Source organism: Panthera onca, chromosome B1, assembly GCF_046562875.1.
Source record: "Panthera onca isolate mPanOnc1 chromosome B1, mPanOnc1 haplotype 2, whole genome shotgun sequence".
NCBI lineage: Eukaryota > Metazoa > Chordata > Mammalia > Carnivora > Felidae > Panthera > Panthera onca.
This window is the reverse complement of record NC_138342.1, coordinates 44,300,613-44,322,248: the sequence shown is the minus strand read 5'-3', so window position 1 is coordinate 44,322,248 and position 21,636 is coordinate 44,300,613. Positions and strand designations below refer to the sequence as shown.

Genomic DNA, 21,636 nt, shown 5'->3' with positions numbered 1-21,636 from the left:
TATATATGCACCCAACAATGGAGTATCTAAAAATTTTAAGAAAATAACATATAATTAAGGGAGAAATAGACAGCAATACAATAATAGTAGGGGATTTTGATACCCCACTTTCAACAGTGGATGGATCATCTTGACAGAAACTAAGTAAACACTAAACATGAAATATACCTTGTACATAGAATAGAACATTCCACTCAGCAGCAGCAGAATACACATTTTCCCCAAGTGTACATGGAACACTCTTTAGGATAGAGCATATCTTAAGTCACAAAATAAGCCTTAGCAAACGTAAGAAGATTGATTTCATATCAAATACCTTTTCCAACCATAGGGTTTTGAAACTACAGGAGGACAACTGGAAAATTCACAGTTCTGTGGAAATTAAATAACACCTACCTGAATAGTCAATGGGTTAAAGAACATAAAAGGGAAATCAAAATAGAGTTGACCCTTGAACAGTGTGGGAGTCAAAAATCCACATGTAACTTTTTTCCCTCTTTTCTTCCTTTCTTTCTTTCTTTCTTTTCTTTTCTTTTCTTTTCTTTTCTTTTCTTTTCTTTTTTCTTTTTTCTTGAGCCAGCACAAATAGAAAGAATCTTTACGCAGGCTCCATGCCCATGTGGAGCTAGAAATCAAGAGTTGAATGCTTAACTGACTGAGCTACTCAGATGTACCACATGGATAACTTTTGACTTCCTAAAAACATTACTAATAGTCTGCTGTTGACCGGAAGGAAGCCTTACTAATAACATAATCAGTTGATTGAAACATATTTTGTATGTTTTGTGTATTATATATTATATCCTTATAATAAAGTAAGCTAGAGAGAAAATGTTATTAAAATCATAGGGAAAATTTATAGTACTGTATTTATCAAAAAACAAAAATAAAAACCCATGTGTAAGTGGACCTGTGCAGTTCAAATCTGTGTTCAAGAGTAAACTATCGCTTAAACAAAAATGGGAACACGAGGTACCAAAACACATGGGATGTAGCAAAAGCAGTTTTAAGTGGGAAGTTTTTAGCAATAAATACCTAGATTAAGAACAAAGAAAGACAAACAATTAACTACACTTCAAGGAATTAGAAAAAGAACATACTAAGGCTAAAGTTGGCAGAAGGAAGAAAACAAAAATGAGAGCAGAGGTAAATGAAACAGAGACTAAGACAATATAAAAGATGAATGAAACTAATAGCTGGTTTTTTGAAAAGATAAAATTGATAGAACTTTAGCTAGACTAAGAAAAAGGAAGACTCTAAATCAGAAATGAAAGAGGAAATGTTATTTTTCTTGCCTAATAATTTCTCTAGCTAGGACTTTCAGCAGTGTGTTGAGTAGAAGTGATGAGAGTGGGCATCCTTGCCTTGTTCCTAAACTTAGAAGAAAAGCTTTCAGTTTTCCATTGTTGATTATGATTGATGTTAGTTGTGGACATTTCATACAAGGTTTTTATTGTGTTGAGGTAGTTCTCTTCCTAGCTTATTGAGTGTTTTTATTGGGAAATGGTGTTGAATTTTGTTGGATGCTTTTTCTGCATCAGTTGAGATGATCATGTGTTTTTCCCCCTCATTCTCTTAATGTGGTATATTACATTGATAGATTTTCATATTTTGAACCATCCTTGCATTCTAGGTATACATACCACATAATCCTTTTTAATGTGCTGTTGAATTTGGTTTCTTAGTATTGTGTTGAGGATTTTTGCATCACTGTTCATCAGGGATATTGCTCTGTAGTTTTCTTGTTGTGTCTTTTTCTGGTTTTGGTATCTGGGTACTGGTACCTCATAGAATGAGTTTGGAAATGTTCCCTCCTCTTTAATTCTTTGGAACACTTTGAGAAAGATTGGTGTTAATTTTTTAAATGTTTTAGAGAATTTCCTGTGAAGCCATCTGGTCCTGGGTTTTTCTTCCTTTGGGACCTGCTTTCATTTCTTGATTAATAACCTTATTTTTTTTATTAAAAATTTTTTAAAAAATGTTTACTTATCTTTGAGAGAGAGGGAGAGAGAGAGCTTGAGCAGGGGAAAGGTAGAGAGAGAGAGGGAGACACAGAATCCACAGCAGGCTCCAGGCTCTGAGCTGTCAGTCCAGAGACTGATGCAGGACTCAAGTGAGATCATGACCTGAGCCAAAATCGGATGCTTAACTGACTGAGCCACTCAGGTGCACCTTGATTAATTAACTTTAATTTATGTCTCTTGAATTCCTGCTGAAAAAGATGAGGATTTAGCTTATACTGTCTGTAATCTCTTTTCTCTCTGTATTCCAAAGCTTAAAACTTAATTATATTTCATTCTTATATTAATATTTTTGCAACTTTAAAATATTTGAATTTCTTAGATAATTGCATTTTATTTATTTTTAATGTTGTTTTTTTTTTGTTTTTTGTTTTTTTTTTTTGAGAGAAAGAACGGGGGAGGGGCAGAAAGAGAGAGAAAAATAGGATCTGAAGCAGGCTTTGAGCTGTCAGCACAGAGCCCGACACGGGGTCCAAACCCATGAACCATGAGATCATGGCCTAAGCTGAAGTTGGACACTTGACTGACTGAGCCTGGGGGGGGTGGGGGGGGGCAAATGTTGTATTTTAAATCCCTGTTATGTAAGATAACACTAGGACTTTTGGGGTGCCTGGCTGGCTCATTTGGTAGGGCATGTGACTCTTAATTTTGGGGTTGTAAGTTTGAGCCCATGTTGAGTGTAGAGATTGCTTAAAATTAAAAAAAAAAACAAAACACCAGGACTTTTATCCTTTTCTCCATCTTGTGTCTTCTGCTCCTTCATTTCCATTCCTATTTTTCTTAATATTTGAGTAGGTGTATGATGAACAATCTCATTCTGTTCTGTAACAAGAATTAACATATTTAGGCTTGTCAGTAGGTTGATTTTAAAAGCTAAACACAATCAACTGCAGTTAATCATTGAGCTAGGGTTATTTTTTGTTCTCAGTGGGTCCAAGGTCATGATTCTAATGGAACTCAAAAAATAAAATATTTGATATCAGGGGCGCCTGGATGGCTCAGTTAGTTAAGCGTCTGACTTGGGCTCAGGTTATGATCTCATGGTTCAGGAGTTCAAGCCCCACATTGGGCTCTGTGCTGACAGCTCGGGTCCTGAAGCCTGCTTTGGATTCTGTATCTCCCTCTCCCTGCCCTTCCCCCACTCATACTCTGTCTCTCTGTCCATCTCTTAAAAATAAAGAAACGTTAAAAAAAATTTTTTTTTAGTTAAAAAAAATTTGATATCAAGGTTAGGTTGCTGATCTTAGAATTAGTAAGTTTTTCAAAATCATACTACTAGTTTGCTTTATATTCTGACTTTATATTCTTACTAGTTTGCTTTATATTGTTCATCTTCCACCATTATGGTCTTTAATTGCCTTTTTCCTTGATGGAGAAAAAGATACCTTTACATTTCCTCAGATGTTTCATACTTGAATCATAATATATATTATTTGTTAGGTAGAATCTCTAGTTTTCCTGGAGACACCCCTTTTAGAGCCCTCCTCCTTCCTGCTTCAGTCTTGATAGGTTTGGAAGCCTGTATGTCTTACCATTCAGAGATGTTCCTGCATTTCTGGGTTAGATTTACTCTTTCTTAGATTCCACATATGTCTCTTTTATGGCATTCTCTGTCTTTTGGCTGGAATGTGTCCTAAATTAACTTCAATACACAAGGTGCTTATGATTAATCCCAGTGTACAAGGTTCCAAATTCTTGCTGTCTGAAAATGGCTTTGGCCTGCTCATTATTGCTTGATAGTTTGGCAGCGTGTAGAAATTTAGATTCAGATTAATTTCCATCAGAACTTAAGGGTTTTGCTCTGTTTTGTTTGGGTCAAGATGCTAAGTCTGATGTTACTCTGTGACTTACACTCCTTCCTTCTCTGCTTGGAAGCTTTAGTATCTTATCTTTCTAGTTTGGACTCTTCTAGTTATTTGTCTTGGTATGAGTTATTTTTTGTTCTTCTTTCTGGACTCTCGAGTTGGTAGGCCCTTTGTGGTTGAAATGCATGTGTCTTCCTTTCCGTATGGAAAATGTTCTTTTATTATGATTTGGTAATATTTCTTGGTTTTTCTGTGTTCTCCCATTTTGAAATGCCCACCAGCAGAATGCTGGCTTTTTGGATTGATTTTATGTCATTTATCTCTTCTCATGTTTTCTCCCTTTTTTTTTTTATTATGTATTCTGATAGATGCCTTCAACTATATGTTTCTGCCTTTCTGTGAATGTCTGTAAGTACATTGTTAATATTACAGTAGCTTATTTTCTGCTTGTATCATTTCAAAAAGCAACATGGTATAGTAGTTCCAGGCTTATGCAATAGAACCAGAATGCCAGACTGTGTGGGTTTAGATCCCAGCTCCACCACTTAATAATCTTAGGTCGCTTGATGTGATAAAGGAGTTTGTATTTGTATAGCATTTATAACAGTTCTTGGTGTAGAAATCTGTATTACTGTTTGCTAAATATATAGCATCCTGGTTTTGTTTCATGCAATGCAGTTTCTTCAGGAGTGTCTCGATATTTTGTTTTGTTTTTGAGTTTTCTTCTGTACCCTAAATAATCTGGTTCTTCCAGGGTTAATTGGTGTACTTATTTAGTTGTTTTTCTAGCTCCTATTTTCCATTGTATGTTTGTAGTTCTGCTCTAATTCCTTAAGCAGAATCTTTCTCAAGTAACTCATGATTTTGTTTCAATGGAAGATTTTAAACTATAGAACAATAGAATAATGAACTTCCATCTGTCACCCAGCTTTAATAACTGAGTCTTTTTTCATCTATACTCTTACTCATCCTTTCCTAATATTGTTTTGAAGCCTATGCCACATGTCATTGATCTGTAAGTATTTCTGAGTATATTTCTAAAACTGAAGGCTTTAAGTCCTTTTAAATTTTAGAAAAATTGATGGACCCCCACTTCCCCTGCTGTTATCTTTTTCCCCCCTCCATGTTGAAGGAACTGGATCAGTTGTTCTATAGAATATTTCCCATTCTGGATTTGTCTCATTGCTTTTTCCTGATGTCATTTTACTTATTCCCTTCCAGTATTAATGTAAACTAGAAGTTTGATCTAACTTTTTGTTTTCTTTCATTATTGTCCCCTTAAAGAGCCTTTTTAGAAATTTTTTTACTTCATTGTCTGTCTACTTCCTGAGACCCAGGGGACAGATCATAGTGTTGTGCTTTGGAGGATAAGAAACTGTTTTAACTTACTGTTTAAGATCTTTTTACCTCTTGGGTGTGATATTGTTCCAGTTAAGAATATATGATCTAAAGGTTTGATCCTATTTTGATTCTTTTTCAACAAGAATATTTGACACATAAGTACTGAGTATTACATGTTACATCAGGAGGTACATAATATCTGGTTTTCTCACTTTTGGAGATGCTAAGCTTGATTAGTGCATACAGATGGTGACATTGTCATATATTGTGAAATTCACTATTACTTTTTCTCCTAATGGTTTTAACATCTATTGATGATTATTGCCCATCTGTGTAATTCATTTCTTTTGTTCTTATTAGCTGAAATTCTTGGAAGGACTAACTCTCATCAACTAGGTCTCTTTGCCTTCCTTGAGATACAGTTTGATAGGATAGGCAAGAAGAGTGCATTATTAATTTTTTTATTTACCAATTTTTGATTAGCCCTTAGTGTACATACTGTTAATATCCATTGGCTTTAGTATTATCCTTTTTTTTTTTTTTTTTTTTAGCATTTCTAGCTATTTGTAAGGACTAGTATTTCCAGAGTGTTATTCTTTCTTTGAGGTCTTCCAAAGAACAAAGGCAAAATTTACTGTTTTTAAATTGAATAAAACTTACTCTGTCTTGTATTCATTTACATTTAAATATTTTATTTCCTCATGACTCATTAGTTATTTCCATCTTCCCTAAAAAGAGGATATGAAAATAGAAGAATGATGGAATCACATGGGATGATAGGATATGGGGGGGGGGGGGGAATTGTCACTGTTGTGCCAGTTTTTCAGTTTTTAATTTTTTTACATTACCCAAGTTATTGCATCATATTTCAACAAGTTATAAAGGAACCTTGGAGACACACCATGTTTGTAGGTTCCCTTTTAGTTTTCACTGAATGCAGTTGAGAATTCAGAAATTTTCATTTCTGTCCAAAGTGGTGAAGAGAGGAAAAATGACAGTGGAAGATATCTCACGTCTCTTTGACAAATCAACAGATGAATGCAAAGAGAAAAATAGCGCTCCAGGTCCAAACCAGCATTGTCCAATAGAAATATAATGTGAACCACAAGTGTCAGCCACATATATAATTTAAAATTTGCCTTTAAAAAGTTAGCAAAGAAAATAATGTGTTATGAGGAAAACATATATTTGGAATTCGGTTTAAAAATTAATACTTTTGGGACAACTTTGCTGGATTCTTCTGTCACTTTTTTGATCAGATAACTTCTCTCTCTTCCTCTTCTCTGCATTCACTCCAAATATGCCAAGTTTTCCCATGGATCTATATAGCTTGGTATTGGACTAGCTTGTGTTTGCTTTGTCTCCTTATATGCTTTATTTTCCTTTTACTTCTTCATTTCCTGGCATTGAACCCTGCCTTCCCAAAGTATCAGGTTGTACCTTTGTCTAAGGCTGTCTTTTTGAGCTGAAACAATGGCTTTCAAACTTCTCTGACTATAGCCTATAATAAACATATTTTATTTTATGACCCAGCATGTGTGTGTGTGTGTCTGTGTGTATGTATGTGTATATATGTGTATGTATACACATACATAATCAGAAACAGATCTGAAACAAAAATTTCAAGAAATACCCTTACAATAACTAGCTGTCTTATACTATAATTTTTTTTTCTGTATCCTGTTTTATTTTTAAAATGTTTATAACCCACTATATTGCTGGACCAAAGGGTAAGACATTTATGGTTTTGTTAAGATATTGATACATTGTTCTCTGTAAGTTTGTGCCAATTTATACTCCCACCAGCAACACATGAGAATAATGTGAAAGCTGGTATTATAAGTACTTTCAAAATTCTGCTCCAAGAATATGTGACTCTACATACAGTGTCTTCAAACTTAATGGACACCCATCCCGCTTGGGGATAAAGTATCTTGTGCTTCAACTACTTTTTAGTAGTAGTAGGAGAGGGAGAAAGAAACCTGTGGGTTAGTTGAACATTTGGAATTCCATCTTGATTGATTTATCACATTTTGATGATACCTTTTTGAAATTAAAATAAAATAAAATAAAATAAAATAAAATAAAATAAAATAAAATAAAATAAAATAAAATGGGTTCTGCCTTGTAGGCCTGTATGATTCTGTGACTCAAGGCAAATTTCTTCACTTCTTAATTTCCTCCCGTATCTATCTTGTCTCAGAGAATGATCTTTTCATCTCTTTTCTTACTCTGACCAGCCACATGGGCTTATTTTACTTCGGCACAAATGCCACATTTTCTCTTATATCTGGCCTTTTGAACTTGCTATTCCCTTTGGATGGAACACTTTCTCTTCCTCCTGCCTTGCTTTATTTGGCCAGATCCTACTCATGTTTGCATTTAATGCCCCACTTTTAGGGGACCATTCCTAGTGAATTCCCACCAGACTGGTTTGTATTTCTGCCAGCTTTCTCCTCACAACATCATGATTCTTAAAGGCTTTCATCCCATAAGGCTTTCATCCCATTTGGAGTTGCTCTACATAGTGAGCTCCCTATAGGGATTGATGGCATCTGACATGTTCATTGCTGCATCCTCAATTCCTGGCACATAGGAGGCCCCAATTAATGCTGTATACATGGATGGGAAAAAAATACTAGAGACATTGTTACTTGTTTTCCAGAATTTTTATTTTAATTTTTTCCTGTAAAGTTGCTGAAACTTAGAAGCTGATTCTATCACAGTTTAACATTTCTTCAGAACATTCTACATTCATCTTAGATGAACCTTTAGAACTGGTGAGTTTCACTAGGTATCTTCAGTCTTCATTTTGAGCTCAGAGGTATGCCATGCTTTTTTTTTTTTTTTTTTTTTTGCATAACTCATAATTATTGGGTACAGTGAGGTTTGCAGTGTTCTGACAAGATAAGATGGAGTATTATAAAACTATTTAAAGCATGACCTGCTACCTGCCTTGGTACCTTTAGAATTTTAATTTTTTTGAGGAGTAAAAAGTTATTCATTGGTAAGATAATTAATATCCAGATGTAAAGTATTGTCTTTTCACAAACTCTTGAAATTTTTCAAAGTTACTACTCAGGAGTAAGAATTAAAACATCTTCTGAGATAAACAGGGTGACTTACAAGTGAATGAAAAGTAAAATAAGTTATTTCCTGTTACATTTTAAGTTGAGCAATAAAGAATTAGTTGGTTGAGGTAAAGAAGGGCCAGTCACCCACTGCAACTCTAGCTTACAAGCAAGCCTATCAGGAGTCAGCAAAATACCAAGTCTAGCCTGCTGCTTATTTTTGTATGACCCATGAGCTAAGTAGCATTTACATTTTTAAATGATTGGAGGAAGAAAAATCTCAACAGAATACTATTTTGTGACATGAAAATGATACGAAATTCAAATTTGAGCATCTGTGAATAAAGCTTTATTGGAACACAGCCACTCTTTTTATGTATTGTGTATCGCTCTTGTGGTAGAATTAGGTACAGTAGTTGCATCAGAGACCTTAGGTCCAGAAAGCTAAAAATATTTACTACATGACCCTTAATTTTAATATAGTCACTTTTATCAAACTGTTCTTTTATGGTTAGTGCCTTTTGTGCTTTAAGAAATCTTTGCCTAGCCCAAAGCCAAGAAGGTATTTTTGTATGTTTTCTTCTATAAACTTGATTGTTTTAACTTTTACATTTAAGTTTATACATAGGTATGTGATAGGATTCATGGTTCATTTTATTTTCTATATGGAAACCCGTTTTATCAAAAATCATCAAAAAGACTGTCCTTTCCCTTTTGTAATCTACTAGTGTTTGTTGTAATTCAGGTGAGTGTTTATTTGTGGGTCTATTTTTGGACTCCATTGTGTTCCGTTGGTCTGTTGTTGCGGAGTGCCATACTCTTCTAATTACTGTAGCTTTAAATCCTCCAATTATGCTTTTCACAATTGCCTTGGTTTTCTTGATCCTTTGAATTTCAATAAAAATTTTGTACTCAACCTGTCAGTTTCCTGAATAGATATCCTGCTTAATAATAAGCAAGTTTAAAATAATAGTAAGCAAGTTTAGTGTTATTTGTTATTATTGACTAGCTTAATATTAAATCTACAGATCAACTTGGATGTATATTGGACATCTTTCAATATTAAAGTTTCAATACCTTTACTATGGTAGTACCTCTATATATTTAAGCCTTTTAAAATTTCTCTCAGAATCTAATTTTGTTTTTTTTAATTTAATTTTGTTTATAGAAGTTTTATACATCTCTTAACTTTTTAAGGTATGATAATGATATTGTGGTTATGTTTTTTTAATAGTCCTTGTAATTTATAGATTTGTACTGAAGTGTTTAAAGATGCAGTGACACAGTTTTGAGGATTTGCTTTTATTATTTATTTATTTATTTAAAAAAATTTTTTTTAACGTTTATTTATTTTTGAGACAGAGAGAGACAGAGCATGAACAGGGGAGGGTCAGAGAGAGGGAGACACACAATCTGAAACAGGCTCCAGGCTCTGAGCTGTCAGCACAGAGCTGGACGCGGGGCTCAAACTCACGGACCGCGAGATCACGACCTGAGCGGAAGTCGGACGCTTAACCGACTGAGCCACCCAGGCTCCTCGAGGGTTTGCTTTTAATAATGTAAGGGAGGGTGGGGAGGAACGGAGAAGGGGCAGACTGGATGTAACCAGATTGACTGTGATTTGATAATTGTTAAATGGGTGATATGTTGGTTAATTACATTATTTTTACTTTTGTGTATATTTGACGTTTTTCATAAAAATAGATTTAAAAAGTGTAATGACTACAGTAGATTGAAACACAGATATACGATTCCAGAAGTTCATCATAATATTTAAAAAAAAATTCTTGGGGCGCCTGGGTGGCTTGGTCGGTTAAGCGTCCGACTTCGGCTCAGGTCATGATCTCACGGTCTGTGAGTTCGAGCCCCGCGTCGTGCTCTCTGCTGACAGCTCAGAGCCTGGAGCCTATTTCAGATTCTGTGTCTCCCTCTCTCTCTGCCCCTCCCCTGTTCATGCTCTGTCTCTCTCTGTCTCAAAAATAAACGTTAAAAAAAAAAAATTAAAAAATAAAAAAAAATTCTCATAGGCACCAGGTCATTACTCTGAAAATCATTTGTAAATTAAAGAATCAACCATTTAATGTTTTTCTGCACAGATTATATTCCAGGATAACCAAATAGTTCAGAGGAAAAGTTTACTTTATGGAAGAATCCCAGCTGATAAGAAATGCTGAGAAAATAATAGGATTAGAAAATCACCACAGTGCAATTTCTAATGAAAAAGTGGATCTAGATAATGATCAGTCAATGACTACTAAAGCCAGTAGGTGAAAAGTCTGTTGGGACATAGATATAATACAGTAGGTAGACCGAGATGGAGTAAGCCTAATTCTCTGACTGATTAGACCTCAAAACTCTTAATACAAAAACCAACTGTCCGATGACTGAAAATTAATCTCGGCAAATTGAGAAGGGAAGTCATAATTTGAAGAGTTGCCTGAATAATTGTGAGTTTATCATTTTTCTTGTTCCACGATCCAGCTTTGATGAGATGGTGGGCTCCACTGTGGAGCTGCACAGTGGGTGTAGCAGTTAGCAAAAACTTCAAGAGAAGCCCCTATTTCTAGCCAGAGGATAAGGAAAAGGGGGTCCCCCCCTTTTTTTTTCCTTTTTCTCTCTCAAGCCTGCCCTGAGACTGTTTCTACTCAGTAAATTGCACTGCCATGGTGGCACAAACACTTAAAACTCTGAGAGAAAATAATTTCTCTGGCCAGAGGAGTTGGGAAAGAGACTTCTGGAAACGAGCATGCTGGGGAAATCTCAGGGAGAAGAGAGCTGAGAGGAGATTTCCTAATTGTGAGTGTGAACCCATAAACAACCCACCTCACTCATGAGCTATACATGCACAGAACAGACCCAAAGAAAGACAGCAAAGACTTAGAGAACTGAACTGTGATATAAACCTCCGTTCAGATCCAGACTTGCCTCTGAGTGATGCTTGCAGAGGATAAACCCAAGTAACATAGTAAAAATAAAGGCTTTAAAAACTGAACTGACATTCGAACTGCCACCCACAGAAGCAATTTCAGAACTTGCAGTTTAAACTTACATAAATTGAGTTATCCAGAAGAGGTTAATAGAATCTTGAGTTTCATATCCTAGTATCTAAGATATAAGTTATGTCTAAGATATTATCCAAAATTACTTGACATACAAAGAAACTGGACAATCTGATCACTTTTTAAGGGAAAAGACAATAAACATGCCAAACCTGAAATGAGCCAGATGATGGAATTATTGTAACAGTTGCTTTAAAGTCTTTTTCTATCTGTACTCCTTGAGGTAAAAGTGAACACTCTTGAAATGAATGGAAGCATCGTTCTCCTCTGAAAACCAGAAACCATGTAAAGGAATCAAATGGAAATTTCAGAACTGAAAAATACAATATATGAAGTACGAATTTACTGGCTCAATAGCAGACATAAAGATAAATCCATAGAAATCTCATATCCTCTGTCTTCTGTATCAAGGGTGTGTCTCTGTTCTATAATACTTGTCAAGGCCAGGTTGCACCTTATGAAACCTGGTCATAGGCCTTCTGGCTGTGATTCATACATCCTCTCTTATTCTTAATTACTCCTGCTTGTATTCTACAAAGATGTGTCTGCAGTGTGAGCCCCGTCTCCCTTGCTACTCCATAGATTCAGATAGGGTCTTGGCCTACCATTTTTTAAGACCTTCTCATTTCAGGGGAGGATCCAGCAACTAGTTTAAATCAGTTTAAGCAAGTTTAAAAAACAGTAATAGTCAACTAAGAGACCCATGTATATTTATTTCAAAGCTTTGAAAGTAAATAAGGGATAGATAAGTAGAAATGGATAGCAAATATGATTCATACTGAAAAATCTTACAATGTAAAAAGAGTAAGTTTATCTTGAAATGTAGGTATAATGATTATTTTAGTGAAGAAGAAATACCGTATGGTAATTTTCTGAATAATTTGTGGTTCAGGATGCATCTAAAGATATTTGAACTAGTTTTCAGATGGTTGGGAACTTGCTTGGCCTACTTGGCTGCACAAAAGCAACCTGGCAGTTTACTCGAGTTTTAATAGGTCAAAACAACTGCCTGTTTTATAAAGTGATTATCCTGCAAAAAGAGGAATACTTGTGGCTTTAAAAATTGGTATCTTTTTAGTGGCATTTTACGTGGCTCTGGTGGCCATATAATATGTCAAAGCATTATCATATTTGTATATATTGGTTTTAAGTTTTTAAATATAATATTACTTAATCAAATTTCCTGGGGCGCCTGGGTGGCTCAGTTGGTTAAGTGTCTGACTTTGGCTCAGCTCATTATCTCACGGTTTGTAAGTTCGAGCCCTGTATGGGGCTCTGTGCTGACAGCTCAGATCCTGGAGCCTGGTTCAGATTTTACGTTTCCCTCTCTCTGCCCTTCCTCTGCTCATGCTTGCTTACTTGCTTTCTCTCTTTCCCTCAAAAGTGAATAAACATTAAAACAAAATTTAAAAAAATCAAATTTCCTAACAGGTTCCTGGAGATTTTTAGCACTAATGAAATTCTATACTTCCTCTAGGTTGATAAAATTTATGCGTTCATTTCCTCTCTCCCTTTCCCCTCCCCCTCCTCCTCCCTCTCTCTCCTGCTTCCTCTCCCTCTATCCTCAGATCCATCTCAGAAATTTTCATACACTTATCTTTTTAAAACAGGCCAATCCACAAAGGCTGGGATTTAATTAATCTTCTTTGGACACCTGTTTGACACTTATAAATTATGCTTTTTTTAATATATGGTATAGCACATTAAATAGTTGTCCAAAAGGGAAAAGTATGCTTTCATATTCATTTGGACATTAACTTTTGCCATTCAGAAAACCAGACATAGAGCCTATTGCTGCTATATAGCAATAAAGTTAGACTTGAAAGCAGTTGAACTCCTGGAGCAGGAATTATCATCCACATTATTTTTCAGTTCCCTTGAGGAAACCTGAAGGGAAAAGATAGCTACTTTAATAATATAATACAAAAACAAAGAAAAAGTTCCAAACTTCCTGACATGGTTGTGTAGTCTTTTACCTGTTGTTCTTTCATGTCTTATCTTCCCCAAAGATACTTAATTTTGTTTTCACCAAAGAGAGACTTCTTGGGTCATGAAATGTGGTAGGCAGAATAACGGTTCTTCAAAGATGTCCATGTCCTGATTCCCATAACCTGTGACTATGTTAGGTTAATGTGACAAAGAGAAATTACAGTTGGAAAGAGTATCTTGGATTATCTGTGTGGGCCCAATGTTATCAATCACAAGGGTATTTATAAGGGTGGGAAAGGGAGGCAAAAGAAATGGCAGCAGGAGAAGAACATGGCCTGCTGCTGGCTTTGAAGATTGAGGTGGGGAGCCTTGAGCCAAGGAATATGAGCAACCTTGAGAAGGTTGAAAAGGCAAGGAAACAGATTTTTTGCTAAAGTTTCCAGAAAGGAACACAGTCCTACTGACACTTCGAGTTTAGCCTAGTGAGACCTGTATTAGGCTCAGATCTCTAGAACTGGGGGAGAATACATTTATGTTTTTTCATTCCATTAAGTTTGTGGTAATGTGTTCTAGAAGCCATAGGAAACTAACACATAGCACATCTATTTAGTTTTTCACTAACAGCATGAATTTTACATATTGATTAATTGAATCCTGATGTGAATGACAATGTGATTTCCTATGAATGTGAATTCTAGTTTATTAAGTCATTCATGTTGATAATATGTTGGACATTGATGAATGGACTTTTGTGTACCTGGGAGTCTTTGTTTGCTACCTCATAGGAATGGCAAGAAGTTCATTGTGGCTAGAGAACAGGGAGTGTGTGTACAGTGAGGGTGGAATGGGAGATGAGGCCAGAGAAATAGAATGAAGCTGAAAAGGAAAAGTGACATTCAGAAGCCTTGGTTTCTCCTTCACATGTCCTTTAATATTTGTATTGTTTGTGCCTGTAGAAGTAAATGCTGTTAAGTTGGAATTATAAAAAGTTTTATCAGCATGACTTGGGCTATATAGAGTTGTGAGCAATCATTGCATTTCGCCACAGAATGGCTCATGGAGTGGCTTATTCATATTATAAATGCATGAAGGATTTAATGGCAAAAAGGAAGGCATGGTGTTTAGACAAAACATGAAAAAGAATTAAGCATTTCTGTCTCTCAGATATTCCCTGACCATCTCAGATAAACTTGCTCAGATAAACACATTTAAAAGATGTGTTTTTTGTGGTTTTGAATCAGGCGGGTCACATGCTGTCTCAGTTTGTGTGAGCTATATAGAAGGATCAGGTGTTTGGAATTGAGAATATGGAGAGGCATGTGATTGTTTCCAATGGTGAGTTCTAGAATAATTCCAGGGAATGAGTGGGAGGTAGGATGGTGCACAGGATTGTTGGAAGAGAGGAAGTAAAGGCCAAGATGTTGGGCGGATCGTTGTTACAGATATTAAAATGCAAAAACAATGACAGAAGAGGTATTGGAGAGAGTAATAACCCCAAGGGAATGAGAGGGCTTGCTCTGGGAGTTTTTGAATGGTTACAACATGGAGAGGGTAGTTTCTGACATTGTCTGGAGGCATGAGATCTGAAGCTGGGGATTTCAGGGAGGGGGGAGAAAGGGGAGTAATTCAGGAATGACAGTGAGGAACAAGGAGGTCCACCTCACCACCAAGACCTAGTCATCTGTGACATGGGAGAGGAAAACAGCTGTCATTCGAAAGGACTGGAGTTAGAGCAGAGCTCCGAGAGGAGAGTGGGGCTTCAGTTGGTACAAGGAAGGTGAAGAGGTGCAACAGCGGTGTGGAGGCAATAGGAGATTTTGCTCATGATATCATGAGTTCCAGAGAACAGTTAAAGGAGTTTGGAAATTGGGAAAGGAAGGACAAAGGGATCAATGAGGGGATATAAAGAGTAAATGAGGACAAGAATCCAGGTAATGGGGGGAGGGATGTGATGTGGAGGGTTTGGGCCTTTCCTGGTGACTGATATAAAAGGAAAGTAGGACATAGTGAGATTAATCTTGATTGTTTCCTAGGCAGGTTATTGTAAATATTGAGGGAGAGAGGGTTTGAGAAAGGCAAACTTACCAAGAGCAGCCAGAGATTTTTGGACTTGTATTAAATTTCTGTTGCTGTCGTACAAATTACCACTTAAAGTCTTAAAACAATAAAAATCTATTATCTTACAGTCCTGCAGCCCAGTGGTTCCATAATAGGTTTCACTGGACTAATAAAATCAAGGTGTCAGCAGGGGTGCATTCCATTCTGGAAAATTCCTTTCTCTCCTTTCAGGGGAGAATCTGTTTCCTTGTGTTTTCAAGCTTCTTGATACCTCACATTCCTTGTCTTATGGCCCTTTTCCTCCACCTTCAAAACCAGCAACATTGCATCTTTCTGGTCCTTCTCCTGTCTCATAATTTCTCTCTGACCATAGCCGGAAAGGTCCTCTGCTTTTTAAAATTTTTTTTTTCAATTTTATTTCCAGTATAGTTAACATACAATGTTATATTAGTTTTTGGTATATAATATAGTGACTCAACACTTCCATACATCACCCAGTGCTCTTCACAAGTGCCCTCCTTAATCCCTGTCACCTATTTAACCCATCCCCCCACCAACCTCCCCTCTGGTAACCATCAGTTCTCTATAATTAAGTCTGTTTCTTGGTCTCTCTCCCTCCCTCCCTCCCACTCTCTCCCTTTGCTCATTTATTTTGTTTCTTAAATACCACATATGAGTGAAATCATGTGGTATTTGTCTTTCTCTGACTGACTTATTTTGCTTAGCATTTTATTTTCTAGCTCCATCCATGTTGCTGCAGGTGGCAAGATTTTATTCTTTTTTATGGCTGAATAATATTCCAGTGTGTATGTATGTGTGTGTGTGGGTATGTATGTGTGTATACATATATATAACATCTTGTTTTTAATTTTTTTATTTTAAAGAGAGAGAGCAGGGGAGAGGGTCAGAGGGAGAGCGAGAGAATCCCGAGCAGGGCTCGATCCTACGTCCCTGGGATCACTACCTGAGCCAAAATCAAGAATCAGATGCTCAACCGACTGAGCCACCCAGGTGCCCTATATCTTTATCCATTCATCTATCAATGGACACTTGTGCTGCTTCCATAATTTGGCTATTGTAAATAATGCTGCAGTAAGCATGGGGTGCATGTGTCTGAAAGGTCCTCTGCTTTTAAAGACTCACATGATTGCACTATACCCACAGATAATTCAGGATAATCTCTCCATCAAGATCTTTAACCTTAATCACATCTGCAAAGTCCCTTTTTGCCATGGAAGGTAACATATTTACAGGCTCAAGGGATTAGGGCATGCTCCTTTTAGTGGCCAAAGGGCCCCCTCTTTCTTTCTGCTGATCCTAGTAAAGAGGCTTGGTGCAGAGTTGATGTAGTTTCAGGGTAATGGTATCTCCTTCAGTGTGTAGTTCACTCTGAGACTCAGGCTTTGGCTCTGTACCTTCAGATCATCTGTGGGACTTAGTGGAGGCTAGGGACAGGCCCTGGCCTCAGACTCATCTCTGAAAAAGGAATATGGTGCTTGTATATTCTGTGGATGAGACCAGTCCATCACATGAATAGGGAGCTCAGACATTATTTGAAGAAATACATTAGTTGAATCATTGGAATAGTCTTGTGTCCTACTAAGAAAGTTGTGCTAACTTTTCCTTTTTATTTAATGAGGCTTCAAAAAAATGTCACATTTAGACATTTGAAAGATGAGAGCTCTGGTATCATTTGTTGTTTGTGTTGAGCCAGAATCTTGTCTGTTCATGAAAGTTTGGTTTGGGGTGTGTTTCTGGTTCTTACTGTCAATTTTCAGTTTAAATTGGTCTTGGAAACTGCTTTATATAGAGTCAAGGATATTTTTCATCTTGCTAATATTTTACATCCATTGTAGAGGTAGGCTGATGTTCCCATTTAGTATTGAATAAGTTGAGAACTGTTTAATTTCATCTTTACTCCTACATTAAATAATTTTAAAAGTATTTAAATATTTGCAAGTTAAAATTGTTCTTTTGGGAATAATTATCTCTTTAACTATAATACAAACATTGAGTACTCTGCAGAAACAAGTTAGAATTTTTCATAAATGGTGATAAACATAGTTAAGGATTGATGCTTGGGTTTTTATATACCAGTCAATTAAATTTCAGTGCTACTTTTAATTAATGTTAATAGACCCATCAGTCCCAGAATATTTGTGATATCAGATTTAACGCACCTAAATTCCAAATTAGGTCAGTGGGTCAATAGGTTATTAGGTTAGAAAAAGATTTATTGTAGTTTCCGTTTTTAAACCCAGGTTCCTAAGTTAATCGTTTTATTTAATTATTTTTATTAAAATTTTTAAAAAATGTTTGTTTATTTTTGAGAGTGCAAAGCGGGGAGAGGGGCATAGAGACAGGGAGGCACAGAATCTGAAGCAGGCTCCAGGCTCTCAGCTGTCAGCACAGAGCCCAATGCATGGCACGGACTCACGAACTGTGAGATCATGACCTGAGCCGAAGTTGGACGCTTAACTGACTGAGCCACCCAGGCACCCCAATCATTTTATTTTTTTTAAGTTTATTTATTTATCTTGAGAGAGAGCGAGCGTGAGCAGGGTAGGGGCAGAGAGGGGGGAGAGAGAATCCCAAGCAGGCTCCGAGCTGTTAGCACAGAGCCCAGTGTGGGGCTAGAACTCATGAACCGTGAGATCTTGACCTGAGCCAAAATCAAGGGTCAGATGCTTAGCCGACTGAGCCACTTGGGCACCCCAAGTATACAGATATATTATAAAGAAGTAGCAGTGGGAACTGAATATCTAAACACTTCTTTCAAGATGGATGTCACTTAGACATCTTAGAAAGTTGCAAGCTCATTCTGTGCTCTAAGAGTGAGACTGGAATTTGTATTTAAGGAACTCTCTTTGGTTCTGGAAAGTGCTGCTTTGGCATGCCCTCCTAGTTAAGAAGATACAAAGCAATACATTGCGATATAATCATAATGATAGATAAGCAATGTACAACAGACTATATATGTTCAACAGGAGTTCTGAGAAGGGAGAGGATTGGAATAGTTAAAATGTCAATACTACTCAAAGCAATCTACACATTTAATGCAATCCCAATCAAAATTGCACTGGCATTCTTCTCAAAGCTAGAAGAAACGATCCTAAAATTTGTGTGGAACCACAAAAGACCCCGAATAGCCAAAGTAATGTTGAAAGAGAAAACCAGAGCTGGAGGCATCACAATCCCAGACTTTAGCCTCTACTACAAAACTGTAATCATCAAGACAGTATGGTCATTGGCACACAAACAGACACATAGACCAATGGAATAGAATAGAGAACCCAGAATTGGACCCACAGATGTATGGCCAACTAATCTTTGACAAAGCAGGAAAGAACATCCAGTGGGAAAAAGACAGTCTCTTTAGCAAATGGTGCTGGGAGAATTGGACAACAACATGCAGAAGAATGAAACTAGACCACTTTCTTACCGAATACACAAAAATAAACTCAAAATGGATGAAAGACCTCAATGTGAGACAGGAAACCATCAAAACCTTAGAGGAGAAAGCAGGCCACGACCTCTTTGACCTCAGCCGCAGCAATTTCTTGCTCAACAAGTCTCCAGAGGCAAGGGAATTAAAAGCAAAAATGAACTATTGAGACCTCATCAAGATAAAAAGCTTCTGCACTGCAAAGGAAACGATCAACAAAACTAAAAGGCAACCGACGGAATGGGGAAAGATGTTTGCAAATGATGTATCGGATAAAGGGTTAGTATCCAAAATCTATGAAAGAACTGACCAAACTCAACACCTGAAAAACAAATAATCATCCAGTGAAGAAATGGGCAGAAGACATGAATAGACATGTTTCTAAAGAAGACGTCCTGATGGCAAATAGACACATGAAAACATGCTCAACATCACTCATCATCAGGGAAATACAAATCAAAGCCACAATGAGGTACCCCCTCACACCTGTCAGAATGGCTAACATTAATAAGGCAACAACAGATGTTGGCAGAAGATATGGTTTATATGTACAGTGGAATACTACTTGGCAATGAAAAAGAATGAAATCATGCCATTTGTAGCAATGTGGATGGAACTTGAGAAACTTAACAGAAGACCATGGGGGAAGGGAAGGGGAAAAATAATTACAAACAGGGAGGGAGACAAACTATAAAGAGACTCTTAAATACAGAGAACAGACTGAGGGTTGATGGGAGGGCAGGGGAGAGAGGAAAAATGGGTGATGGGCGTTGAGGAGGACACTTGTTGGAATGAGTATTGGGTGTTGTATGTAAGCTGTGAATCATAGGAATCTACCCCCAAAACCAAGAGCACACTGTATACACTGTACATTAGCCAGTTGACAATAAATTATATTTTTAAAAAAGGGGAGGTTTTCAAGTTCACTCTTAAAGTAGTGTTCAGTGTCTGTTTCATACCTTCTTTACCAAATGTATCAAACTCTGTTATTAAATGGACATTTTAGAGTCATTGTCTTGTCTGCCCAGCAATATTGACATTTTTAACTTCTCAAACACTCTTTTCCTTTAATTTTAGTGACAGCTAATTCTTCTTGGCTTTCTTGTGTCTCTTTGATCCTTTTCCATCTAATTGATAATATTATTAATACTAATCATATTTATTTTTTAATACTAGTCATATTTAAAATTGCTGTTTTCTGTGTACTGTCCCATACATGTAACATATTTAATTCTCAGAACAACTGTGTGTACCTATCACTATTATCTCCGAAAAAATGATATGTGGAGATGAAGTGACTATTCTAAGATCTGTAGCTAATAAAGGGGCTGAGCTATAATTCATACCCAGGAAATGTTTTCAGAGCCTGTTTCTTTTTTTCAATTTCCCTTTCAGATTATTTGTTTTTACTACATTGAAATGTCACTGATTTTTGTGTATTAATTTTGTGTCCTGCAACTTTGGCATTTGTTCTGATGTGCTTTTTTTGTGGAATCTTTAGGGTATTATTCTACATGTAAGATCATGTCATCTGTGAACAGGGATAATTTTACTTCCTACTTTCCAATTTATATAAGTCTTTTTTTTCCTTGCCTAATTACTCTAGATAGAACTTGCAGTATGATGTTGAGTACAGGTGATAAAAGTCGGCATCATTACCTTGTTCCTCATCTTAAAGGGAAAGCTTTCAGTTTTTCACTGTTGACCATGATGTTAGCTGTGGACTTTTCATATATGGCTTTTGTTATTTTGAGAAAATTGTTATCTGTTCCTAGTTTGTTGTGTGTTTTTGTCTCGAAACAGTGTTGAATTATGTCAAATGATTGTTCTTCATTGATATATTTGTGTGATTTTTATGCTTTGTTTTATAGACTTGCTATATCATATTGATTTTTGTATGTTGAAACATACCTTGCATCCCAGGGATAAATCCCACTTGGTCATGCTGTATTATCCTTTTAATATACTCTTGGATTTGGTTTGTTATTATTTTGTTGAGGATTTTTGTATCTGTATTCATCAGGGATATTGTAGTTTTCTTTACTTGTGGGATCTGTGTGGCTTTGGTGTGAAGGTGATGTTGGCTTCATAAAATGAGTTTGGGTGTGTTCCCTCTTCAGTTTTTGGAAGGGTTTGAGAAAGATTGGTGTTAACTAATTCTTCGTTACATATTTGGTAGAATTCCCTGTTGAATCTGTTTGGTCCTAGGCTTTTCTTTGTTGAAAGGTTTTTGATTACTGATTCACTATCTTCACTAGTTATAGGTGTGTTCAGATTTTCTACTTCTTCATGATTCAGTCTTGGTAGGTTATGTATTTCTAAAAATTTTATCTGTTTCTTCTAGGTTATCCAATTTGTTGGTATTTCTGTGGTGTCAGTTGTAGTATTGCCTCTTTCACTTCTGATTTTGAGTTATCTCTCCTTTTTTCTTAGTCTAGTTGAAGGTTTTTCACTTTGTTGACCTTTTCTAAAAATTCCTTTTTATATTTTTTCCTATTGTTTCTCTATCCTCTGTTTTGTTTACATCTATTTGAGATTTTTATTTCCTTCTGCTGACTTTGGGCTTATTTTTTCTTTTTCTGGTTCCTTGCAGTGTAAAGTTAGGGTTTGTTTTTGAGATTTTTTTTTTTCTTTTCTTAATGTAGTATTTACCTTGTAAACTTCCCTCCTAGTATTGCTTTTGCTACATCCCATAAGTTTTGATATGTTATGTTTTTGTTTGTTCTAGGTATTTTCTAATTTCCCTTTTGATTTCTTCTTTGATCCATTTATTGTTTAATTTTCATACATTTGAATTTTCCAGTTTTCTTTGTGTTATCAAAGTTTATTCCATTGTGGGCAGAAAAGATAGTTGGTATGATTTTAGTCTTCTTAAGTTATTATGACTTATTTTGTGATCTAATATGT

At 36.2% G+C, this 21,636-nt stretch overlaps 1 protein-coding gene across 6 annotated transcripts in view; it reads left to right on the top strand.

Moving 5' to 3' along the window:
* The window catches only part of CLOCK (clock circadian regulator), a 127,425-nt gene that overhangs the window by 16,713 nt on the left and 89,076 nt on the right, over nt 1-21,636 (top strand). Inside the window, exon 1 of one of the 6 annotated variants that reach the window (XM_060654982.3) lies at nt 14,592-14,699. The exons of the other annotated variants lie outside the window; for them this stretch is intronic. The gene's annotated coding sequence lies outside the window, so the exon portion shown is untranslated. Of the gene's footprint in view, nt 1-14,591; nt 14,700-21,636 lie in introns of those variants that run through there. 6 annotated transcript variants of the gene reach the window in all.